The sequence below is a fragment of the Dama dama genome, chromosome 11, assembly GCF_033118175.1.
Source record: "Dama dama isolate Ldn47 chromosome 11, ASM3311817v1, whole genome shotgun sequence".
In the NCBI taxonomy this organism is placed as follows: Eukaryota; Metazoa; Chordata; class Mammalia; order Artiodactyla; family Cervidae; genus Dama; species Dama dama.
In genome coordinates, this window is record NC_083691.1 from 11,427,524 (window position 1) to 11,439,895 (window position 12,372).

Here is a 12,372-nt window from a genome sequence, read left to right on the forward strand (position 1 = left end):
TATCTCACAGTGCCTGTTCCCGCCTCTCCTCCTCTCCCCTCTGTAGCTAGCTCTTTCTTGATTTCTGTATCTTGTCTCATCACCTGGTTCATAGATTCCTGCTTCCTCAGGACAGACTTGGCTTATATCTATTTAGTACTAATAGTGCCTCCTTCAGTACTCAAAAGTGTCCTGGGAGAGCAGTGAAGGGTACAGCCCTCCTCCCCACTCCCTGCTGACCTCCAGCCTCAGCAGACTCGTAAGCAAAGGACACCGATGGAAGTGGCAGGAGGGAGCAAGACTTTTAACACTTTTACTGTCTTGCCCAGCCATCCCAAGTGTTCTCATTTATTCTATACAATACTGACCTTGCCAATCAAGTCCACATTCTAGGGAGGAGGAAATGAAGACCCAGAGCTTAACACTTGCTCAAAATCAAAGATCTAGGACATCCCCAAATTGAGACCCACACTTGGCTCTGCCTGAGTCTGAATCCCTTATGTTTCCCACCAGGACAGACAGTGTGGCTGGTTGGAGAGGATCAGCTTGGCGCCCTCTTAATTTCCAAGGGAGAAATCAACAGGCTTCCTTGTGCTGTCTATGGAGACCCTGAGGCCCAGAGAGGGTTTGTGCCTTACTCAAGATCACACAGTACGTAAACAGCAGAGCTTATTCTAGAATGAGGCCCCTTATTCCCCAAGCATCCTTGAGTTTTTCCTGAGTAGACAGGGGGCCTTGCTGATACCCTGGGACCCTTGGCTGAGCCTTTCTTCCTGGCCCACCCTTGTTGGACCCTCTTCCGGGAGAATGGAGCCAGATCCCAAGCAACTCCACTGCCTCAAGTAGAATCCATGGGCCTGGGATGGGAGGAGTGTCCAGACCCTGGAAACTCCCACTGCTGTCCCTGTTCATCGGGGTCACTGGGGTGGAATGCCACATCAGGAGTGTCCTAACTGTGCCACTCAAACTTAGTGTGGTATTCAGGACCCTCTCTTCTCCTCCCCATTCCCCATTTGCATCTTATGCTGCAACCATGTGGTTCTAGGTGTACCCTGCCTTTCTGGTCACCAAGCCTTAGCACATGCTGTTTCCTCTACCTGGAGGGCCCACTGTCCTGTCTGAAGAACTCCTATTCATCCACCAGGACCCAAATCAAATACCCCTTCCCAGGGCATTCATAATCACACTGATGGGTCTTAGGGATTGTTTACAGTCAGTGCCCTTTCTGACTGGTCAGTGACCATGACAAGCGGGTTGTTAAATATTTAGACTCTCCCTCTGTGAAGTCTTCCCTTACCCCATACAGTCTCTCCTTCCCACCTCCTGGGCTGTCTTCTGCATCCCTCTGCCTCCTCCCTAGACCATGAGCTCCTGAAGGGCAGGGACTGTGACTGGGTCATCGAGGTATCTCCCTGGGGCTTATGCTACGGGCTCACAAACTGCACGTGCTCTCATCATGGCTCACCCCTTCCATCTGATGCGTATTGGTCCCACTTTACAGACGGAGAAACCAAGGCACAGAGAGGTGAGGAAACAGTCAATTTTGTGACGAGACTGGGATTTGAACCCAGGTCTCAACCTGTAGTCCCTGCTCTCTCCATGGAGTCTCTGAATCCCAGGCAGCCCTGTGTGGGAAAGGGCAGCCTTAGCTTGGGGACTCTGTCCTACCCTGCCAGACACCTGCTCAGGACAGTGAGGGGGTTGCTGACGAATATAGACTTACTCCACCCACCTGCGGGGCCCCTGACTAGGAGGGCCATGTGAGACGGACTGACCCTTTGTCCTGGGCCTCCCTTGTCAGGCCTCCAAGGCAAGCCTGGTCTTTGGCTGCCCTTGACATCCATTCCAGATACGGTTACTAGGAAGTAGTTCTGCAAAAGATGTGGGACTTTCCAGGACAAACCAAAAAGAGAAGACAGAAATGATCCTCCCACAGGGTCACATTAGCCCTGCCCATGTGGGTCCTCTCTGCCCAAGATGTCACCCCATGTCTGACTCTTTGCAGCTCTCAAGGGGACTTGAAGGTGACTTGATGGAACCAGCCCCAAGCCTTGAGTCATGAGATCTGGGTTCAAATCTTGGCCCCAGTGCTGAGCTTGGCAAGCCACTTGACCTTTTTGACCCTTGCTGGCTTTGTAAATGAAGGGATTATTGGAAAAATTAGATGGAATAATAAGCACCGAGTGCCTAACATGGGGCTGAAGTTCTCTCTTTATGTGGGGATTGAATTGGAGTTTAAGATATCCCTGTCTCTCCAGAGAAAGTCCCTTGTTTCCTTCCCTGCCAGTCTTGGTGATCTACAAATTCCCCAGGTAAGATCAGCACGCCCCCTGCTTTAATATAATCTGGTTTGACCTTCGTGCACCGGGGGTGGGGAAAGCACAGCACCCCCTTTCCTCTTCTGCCCAGAGCTCTCTCCTCTCCAGCCCACGTGGGAGGCCTGGGCCTCCTTTAGATGAGATTATTGCTCTGGAGAAAGTCCCTGTGCTCTGAAAACCATAGACATCCAAGTCCTGCCACCTCCACCTCTGTGTGGTTTGAACTAATTTTTCAGAATTTGGCTGAGCTTGAACCCGATATATGAAAATCCCAATTTGTTGAACACAAAAGTCACGCCTGAGGATTCACTCTTGGGTTCCTTTGAGTTGTCAGCTCCCCCGTGTATGTTGTAAATGAGTCTCCCTTGATAGAATTTCAATCTACACATTTCTGAGGTGTTTCTGTGGAGCCAAATAAAGTAGCGTTTACCTGTTCCATGTTCTGGAAGTCACCTGGGCAGGCATTTTGAGTGGAAGCTTCTACCCTGAGCTGCACAGGTCATGAAGGCAGCTCACATCCAGACTCTTTACCTGGAATCAAAAGCAGAAGCTTACTGCGTCCACTTCCCAGTCTGAGAAACTAAGGCCCAAGGAACGGAAGGGGCTCGCCTCAACTCCCGAGTGGAGTTAGGGCAGATCAGTACTAGCATGACCTCCCCAGATGTTTCTGGAAGGTCTTGAATCTTAAGGCAGACTTTGTGACCTTTCCTCCCCCGATGGCTTCTCTCCTCCTGGCTTCCTGCGGCCAACAGTTTGAAGTTGCAGCTTCTGAGGGTGAGAGCCTGGTGACCTGGCATCCGCTGACTTCTCCAGCCCCACTGCTGTGTTCCCTTCGTGTTCTAGCTTCACAGAACACCCTCTGGCCTCTGCATGTGACTTAGATTTGTGCCCATGTCAATCCCTCTGCCTCGAAGCTGCTTTAGTGGACAGGGATGGTGGGGACAAGGGGATGAAAGTCATAAGTGGGCAAGTGTGTAGGAGGGCTGGACTAGGTTGAAGCAAGCTGGATGCCCAAGGTACACAATGTAAGGAGGTGGTGATGATGGTTAGTTACTAAGTTGTGTCTGACTCTTGTGACCCCATGGACTGTAGCCTGCCAGGCTCTTCCGTCCATGGGATTCTCCAAGCAAGAATACTGGTGTGGGTTGCTATTTCCTTCTCTAGGAGATCTTCCCGACCCAGGGAACCCAGGTTTCCTGAGCTGCTGGTGGATTCTTTACTGACTGAGCTACCAGGGAAACCCAGTGTAAGGAGATGGTTCCTCAAAAAGTTAAACATAGATGAGCACTTGTGTGTGTGTGTATGCTCAATCACTCAGTTGTGTCTGACTCTTTGTACCCCTGTGGACTGTAGCCCCCCAGGCTCCTCTGTCCATGGGACTTTCCCAGCAAGAGTGCTAGAGTAGGTTGTCATTTCCTCCCCCAGGGGATCTTCCTGACCCAGGGATCAAACCTGTATCTCCTCCGTCTCCTGCATTGGCAGTCGGATTCTTTACCACAGAGGCACCTGGGAAACCTTCGGCCCAGGATTCCACTCCTAAACGTAAACCCAAAAGAATTGAAAACAGGAGTTCAAATAAAAACTTACACATGAATGTTTACAGCAGCATTATTCACAATAGCAAAAAGGTGGAAACAAAATGTTCATCATCAGATGAGCGGGGAGGCAAAATGTGATCCATCCATGTAATGGAATATTATGTGGCTACTGAAAGGCATTGGGTCCCATCACTTCATGGCAAATAGATGGGGGAGACAATGGAAATAGTGAGAGACTTTATTTTGGGGGGCTCCAAAATCACTGCAGATGATGACTGCAGCCATGAAATTAAAAGATGCTTGCTCCTTGGAAGAAGAGCTATGACCAACTGAGACAGCATATTAAAAAGCAGAGACATTACTCTGCCAAGATCCATCTAGTCAAGGCTATGGTTTTTCCAGTAGTCACATATGGATGTGAGAGCTGGACCATAAAGAAAGCTGAGTGCCAAAGAATTGATGCTTTTGAACTGTGGTATTGGAGAAGACTCTTGAGCATCTCTTGGACTGCAAGGAGATCCAACCAGTCAATCCTAGAGGAAATCAGTCCTGAATATTCATTGGAAGGACTGATGCTGAAGCTGAAAACTCCAATACTTTGGCCACCTGATGTGAAGAACTGACTCATTTGAAAAGACTCTGATGCTGGAAAAGATTGAAGGCAGGAGGAGAAGGGGACGACAGAGGATGAGATGGTTGGATGGCATCACACCGACTAGATGGACGTGAGTCTGAGCAAGCTGCGGGAATTGGTGATGGACTGGGAAGCCTGGCATGCTGCAGTCCATGGGGTCGCAAAAGAGTGGGACACGACTGAGTGACTGAAATGACTGACTGACTAACTGAAATGAATGGAGTACTGGCATATGCTACAGTGTGCTTGAACCTTGAAAACATTAGCTAAATAAAAGAAGCCAGCGGCCACATATTGTGTGGCTCCATTTATGTAAAATGTCCAGAATGGGCAAATTGATAGAGACAAAAAGCAAATTAGTGGTTGCCAGGGACTGCACAAGGGGAAAACGGGGAAGGAGTGCTAATGGATATGGGGCTCCCTTTTGGAGTGCTGAGACAGTTCTGGAACTAGATAGTGTTGATGATTCTACAACATTGTGAAGGTACTGAAACCCACTGGATTTATGCTTTAAAATGGTTTTAGTGGTAAATTGTATGTAAGGAAGCATCCGTCTCAAGTGCCAACCTGTACTTGCATGCCTTGAGGGGGACTGTCTTCTCATGTTTTGTGCCCTGGTTGCCTCACTCTGACCCTGGTCCTGGTGTCCACAGCCTCCCCATGGATGAGAGAATTTTGTGTTTGCTTGTAACTTCTCTTCTGCCCACCACCTCCCAGTACCATCCTTTCTTTTGGCAGTTTAGTTCATGGGCTGATTCATAATGAGGACATTTGGTTAAAAAAAGAGGCAGAGATAGAGAATTAAGAGCAAGAATTGCTTGGGAATGGTCATGAAATATTACTTAAGAAAAAAAAAATATAGAGAAAGGAAGTGGAGAAGGAAAATGCACCAGGCTCAATTTTTTAATTTAATTTAATCTCAAATTTATTGAGACATAATTCTCAGACCATACAACTCATCCATTCAAAGTGTACAAGCCAGTGGTTTGGAGTGTTCAAAGGGTACAAACTTCCAGTTTTAAGATAAGTAAGTTCTGTGCAACTAAAGTGCAGCATGGTGGCTACAGTTAATAATTGTTGTTGTTGAGTTGTATCCGACTCTTTTGCAACCCCATGGACTGTAGCCCTTCAGGATCCTCTGTCCATGGGATTTCCCAGGCAAGGATTCTAGAGTGGATTGCCATTTATTTTCTTCAGGGTATCTTCCTCACCCAGAGATAGAACCAGAATCTCTTGCATTGGCAGGCAAATTCTTTTCCGCTGAGCCACCAGGGAAACCTATAGTTAATAATACCGTGTTGCATACTTGAAGGTTGCTAAGGGAATAGATCTTAAAAGTTTTCACCACAAACACACACAAATGGTAATGGATGAGGTGGTGGATGTGTTAACTAACCTAATTATGGTAATCATTTCACAACATATACATACATCAAGTCATCTCTTTGTACTTTATACTTACACAGTGTTATATAGTTCGTAAGGTTTTTCCAGTGGTCATGTATGGATGTGAGAGTTAGACTATAAAGAAAGCTGAGTGCCAAAAAATTGATGATTTTGAACTTTGGGGTTGGAGAAGACTCTAGAGAGTCTCTTGGACTGCAAGGAGAGCCAACCAGTCCATCCTAAAGGAGATCAGTCCTGGGTGTTCATTGGTAGGACTGATGTTGAAGCTGAAACTCCAATGCTTTAACCACCTGATGGGAAGAGCTGACTCATTTGAAAAGACCCTGATGCTGGGAAAGATAGACAGCAAGAGGAGAAGGGGATGACAGAGAATGAGATGGTTGGATGGCATCACCGACTCAATGGATATGGGTTTGGGTGGACTCCGGGAGTTGGTGATGGACAGGGAGGCCTGGCGTGCTGTGGTTCATGGGGTCGCAAAGAGTCGGACACAACTGAGCGACTGAACTGAACTGAAAGGAAATCAACCCTAATATTCACTGGGAGGACTGATACTGCAGCTGAAGCTCCAATACTTTGGCCACTTGATATGAATGAGCCAACTCATTGGAAAAGACCCTGATGCTGGGAAAGATTGAAGGCAAAAGAAGAAGGGGCAGCCGAAGATGAGATGGTAAGATAGCATCACCAACTCAATGAACATGAATTTGAGCAAAGTCTGGGAGATAGTGGACAACAGGGGAGCTTACAGGACTGCAGTCCATAGGGTTGCAAAGAGTCAGACACGGCTTGTCAACTGAACAACAACAAGTATGTCAATCATATTTCAGTAAAGCTGGAAAGGAAACGCATTTAAAAATCTAGTTTTTAGTATAGTCACAGATATGTAATGATATCAGCACAGTCAATTTTAGGACATTTTTATCACCAAAAGAGAAACCATGAAGCCTCAAGAAGTCAGTCAATGTTTATGTCTACGGGTATGAAGAATCCCTGCAAGGACGGGATGAGCCTAAACCAGGATGAAGTATGGCAGCAAAAGGCCCCATGCAGTCCAAGGTGGAGGGCTGTCTGGTTGGCTCTCTGAAGAGAGCAACCTCATGTTCCCTAGTGAAGGTAAAAATTCACATGTCTAATGACCCAGCAATTCCACTCCTGGTTTGAACTCTTGAGAGACGTCTGCATTTGTGCACAAGAAAGCTAAGTAAGGGTGCTGGCTACAGCAGTTTGTAATGGAGGAGAAAAGGATGTAACCTAAATGTCCCTCAACAGGGAAAAGATAACTATAGTGTGAAACACACACACAGTGGGTTATCCTATGACCGTGAAAATGATGACTACATATGTATGTATCAACAAGAATACGTCTCAAAACCATGAGGTGATATGAAAAAAATCAAGTTGTAAAAGCATAGATGTTGCCTAGTGCCCTATATGCACATTTTTATCATGCAAAAACAACCATATATAACTTAAAATTTTAATTTACTTTGGTCTTCATTGTGGCATGTGAATTCTTAGTTGCAGCATGTGAGATCTAGTTCCCTGACCAAGGATCGAACCCATGCACCCTGCACTGGGAGTGTGGAGTCTTAGCCACTGGACCAACAGGGAAGTCTCAATCAAATATAATTTTTAATGTTTTATTTTGAAATAATTCCAGACTAGAGAGAATTGCAAAATGGAACAAAGAATATCTGTATACTTTCAGATTCCCCAAATGTTAGCATTTTACCACATCTGCTTTATCATTCTCTACCACATATTAAAAAAGTGTATATATATGTATTTATATATAAATATATACATTTATATGTATGTTTGCTTTATCATTCTTCCCGTCTAATCTCACTAAAACCAGATGTTCAAGCTGGTTTTAGAAAAGGCAGAGGAACCAGAGAACAAATTGCCAACATTTGCTGGATCATCGAAAAAGCAAGAGAGTTCCAGAAAAACATCTATTTCTGCTTTATTGACTATGCCAAAGCCTTTGACTGTGTGGATCACAATTAACTGTGGAAAATTCTGAAAGAGATGGGAATACCAGACCACTTGACATGCCTCTTGAGAAACCTGTATGCAGGTCAAGAAGCAACAGTTAGAACTGGACATGGAACAACAGACTGGTTCCCAATAGGAAAAGGAGTACGTCAAGGCTGTATATTGTCACCCTGCTTATTTAACTTATATGCAGAGTACATCATGAGAAATGCTGGGCTGAATGAAGCACAAGCTGGAATCGAGATTGCTGGGAGAAATATCATTAAACTCAGATATGCAGATGACACCACCCTTATGGCAGAAAGTGAAGAGGAACTAAAAAGCCTCTTGATGAAAGTGAAAGAGAAGAGTGAAAATGTTGGCTTAAAGCATCAACATTCAGAAAACTAAGATCATGGCATCTGGTCCCATCACTTCATGGCAAATAGATGGGGAAACAGTGGAAACAGTGGCTGACTTTATTTTTTTCGGCTCCAAAATCACTGCAAATGGTGATGGCAGCCATGAAATTAAAAGATGCTTACTCCTTGGAAGAAAAGTTATGACCAACCTAGACAGCATATTAAAAAGCAGAGACATTACTTTGTCAACAAAGGTCCATCTAGTCAAGGCTATGATTTTTCCAGTAGTCATGTATGGATGTGAGAGTTGGACTATAAAGGAAGCTGAGCACAGAAGAATTGATGCTTTTGAACTGTGGTGTTGGAGAAGACTCTTGTGAGTCCCTTGGACTTCAAGGAGATCCAAGCAGTCCATCCTGAAGGAAATCAGTCCTGAATATTCATTGCAAGGACTGATGTTGAAGCTGAAACTCCAATATTTTGGCCACCTGATGCGAAGAGCTGACTCATTTGAAAAGACCCTGATGTTGGGAAAGATTGAAGGCAGGAGGAGAAGGGGATGACAGAGGATGAGATGGCTGGATGGCACCACCAACTCAATGGACATGAGTTTGAGTAAACTCCAGGAGTTGGTGATGGACAGGGAGGCCTGGGGTGCTGCAGTCCATGGGGTCACAAAGAGTCAGACACAACTGAGTGACTGAACTGAACTGAACTGAGAAATTGAATATAGTCTTGTAACCACCACTGCAATTGAGATATGGAACATTTCCATTACCCCAGAAGTTCTTCATGCTCCCTTGTAGTCAATCCTCACCCAAACTTCAAGTTACTGGAAACCACCAATCTGGTTTCACTTCCTATAGTTTTGTGTTTTCCAGAATGTTATATAAATGGAACCATACTGTGTAAGACTTCAGTGTCTGACTTATTTAATCATTACAATGCTTTTGAGATTTATCCATGTTGAGTTTGTCCCATGTTTCAGTAGTTTATTGTGTTTAATTGCTGAGTAGTATTCCAATGTGGAAATGGCCTAATTTTTCTTATCTGTCCACCAGTTGTTGAGCATTTGGGTTCTTTCCAAGTTTTGACTATTGCTATAAATATTCATTTACAAGTTCTTGTATGGGCATGTGTTTTTGTTGCCTGCATGCTAAAGTCGCTTCAGTCGTGTCCAGATCTTTGTGACCCTTTGGATGTATAGTCCACCAGGCTCCTCTGTCCATGGGATTATCCAGGCAAGAATACTGGAGTGGGTCACCATGCCCTCCTCCAGTGGATCTTTCTGACCCAGGGATCAAACCTGCATCTCTTAAGTCTCCTGCATTGGCAGGCAATTTCTTTACCACTAATGCTTCTCTTGAGTAAATACCCAGGAGTAGGATTATTGAGTCATATAGCTAACTAAATAAGAAACCACAAAACTCTTTTCCAGAGTGATTGTACAGTTTTGCATTCCTGCCAGCAGTGTGTCTTTTTAGTTGCTCCACATCCTTCCCAGAAGTTGATGTTGTCAGGATTTAAAATTTTAGCCATTCTGTGTATGTGTAGTGCTAACTTACCGTGGCTTTAATTTGCATTGACTACTGAATAATGGCATTGAGTATTTCATGCACTTATTTGCCATCCATTCATGTGTCTTCTTTGAAGTGTCTCTTCAAAGCTCTTGCTCATTTTATTATTGGGTCATTTGTCTAACTTAAAAGAACTTTAAGGGAATTCTTTGGTGGTCCAGTGGTTAGGACTGTGTGCGTTCACTGCTCAGGGGCTGGGTTCAATCCCTGGTCAGGGAACTAAGACCCTACAAGCTAGGCTGTGCTGCCAAAAAGTATAACTAAATAAATAACTTACAAGATTTTAAATTCTGGATCTTGGTTCTTTATCAGACATTTTCTCGCAGTCTTCGGCATTTCTCTTTGTTTTCTTAACAGTGACTTTCATAAAGCAGAAGTTTTTCATTTTGAGGAAGTCCAGTTTATCAATTTTTTTGTTTTTTACAGTTTATACTATTTGCCTCCTGACAAATCTTTTTCCAACAAGATCACAGATATATTTTCCTATATTATCATCTACACTTTTCATAGGATTACATTTTACACTAAGTTTATGATCCACTTTGAGTTAATTTTTACGTATTGTGAAAGGCAAAGTTTTTAAGTTCTTTTTTTAAAAATAAGTATCTGATTGTTTCAGCATCATTTCTTGAAAAACAAAAGACTATTCTTTCTCCATTTCACTACCCGGGTCCCTTTGCCAAAAGTCAACTGACCGTAAGAGTAGAGGTCTATTGCAGGACTTTCTATTCTGTTGCACTAATCCATAGGTCTAAACCTAGGCCATTATTACACTGTCATGCTTACTGTTACTTTACACTAAGTAGTGTGAGTCCCCCAACTTCACCTTCTTTTTCAAAATTGTTTTGGCAATTCCAAGTCCTTTGTATTTCCATATGTAATTTAGAATAAATTTGCATGTACCAAAAACAGCCCACTGGGATTTTGATTGGAATTGTGTTTATTCATAATTGTGGAAGAACTGATATCTTAAAGTATTGAGTCTTCTGATCCACGAACATGGTATATTTCTCCATTTATTTATGTCTGCTTTGATTTCTCTTGACAATGATTTTCAGTTTTCAGTGTAAAAATTTCATTTCATTTGATTTATCCCTTAGTTTTTTCATGTTTTTGGTGCCATTATTGTAAGTGATATTGATTTTAACTTTCATTTCAAAAATTTTATTCCCAGTACATAGAAATGCAATTGATTTTTGCATATCAGTCCTGTAGCTGCAGTCTTGCTAAATATTATTATTATTTCTATTAGATTTTTAGTTGATTTGGGGGGGTTTTCTACATGGGTGATCATGTTGTCCATGGATAGGTAGAGTTTTAGTTATTCTTTTCCAACCTGTTTGCTATTTACTTATTTATTTGCTGTTTTACTGGATGGGCTGAGATATCCAATACAGTGCTGAATAGAAGTGGTGGCAGTGGATACCCTTGCATTGTTCCCAATCTCAGGAGGAACTCATTCAGTCTTTCACCATTAAGTATGGTGTTAGCTGTAGGTCTTATTAGATTGTGGAAGTTCCCTTCTGTTCCTAGTTTGCTGAGAATTTCTTTTTTCTATCATGCGTGTGTTTCAAATTTTGTCAAATGTCTTTCATGCATCTATTAAGATGATATATTTTTTCTATCTAAATCTGTTGATATAGTGAATTACCTTGATTGATTATTTAATGTTAAACCAACCTTACATTCCTGAGATAAACCCCACTTAGTCTTAATGCATTATTCTTTTCAGATATTGCTGAATTTTATTATCTAATATTTTGTTAAAGATTTTTGTACCTATATTCATGAGGGATGTAAGTCTATAGTTATCTTTTCTTATACTGTCTTTGTCATGTTTTGATATCAGTAATTCTGAACTCAGAGAATTAGTTGAGGAGTACCCTCCCCTTCTATTTTCTGAAAGAGTTTATGTATAATGACATTTTTAAAGGTGAATTTAACTTGGAGAATTTACCAGTGAAGCCATCTAGCCCTGGAAATATTTTCATGGGAAACCTTTTATTAGCCATTAGTTCCTGTTCCTTCATAGATATAGAATTCTTTGGGTTGTCTATTTTTTCCTGAGTGAACTTTCATAGTTTGTGTCCTTCAATGAGTTCACCTGTTTCATTTTTTTTTTTTTTTTTCTTTTATGGCCTCACTGCATGGTTTGTGGGATCTTAGCTCCTTGTAAGTGTAAGTGAAAATCGCTCAGTCATGTCCGACTCTGCAACCCATGGACTACCCAGTCCATGGAATTCTCCAGGCCAGAATACTGGAGTGGATAGCCTTTCCCTTCTCCAGGGGATCTTCCCAACCTAGGGATTGAACTCAGGTCTCCCGCATTGCAGGCAGATTCATTATCAGCTGAGCCATGAGGGAAGCCCAAAAAGACTGGAGTGGGTAGCCTATCCCTTCTCCAGTGAATTCTCCCAACCCAGGAATCAAATTGAGCTATCAGGGAAGCCCTTGACCACACCGAGTCCTAGCCACTGCATCAACAGGGAATTCCCTTGCTTGTTTCACTGAAGTTGTCAAATTTTTGGTCATAAAGTTGGTCATAAACATTTTCTTACAGCTTTTTAAAGTTCCTAG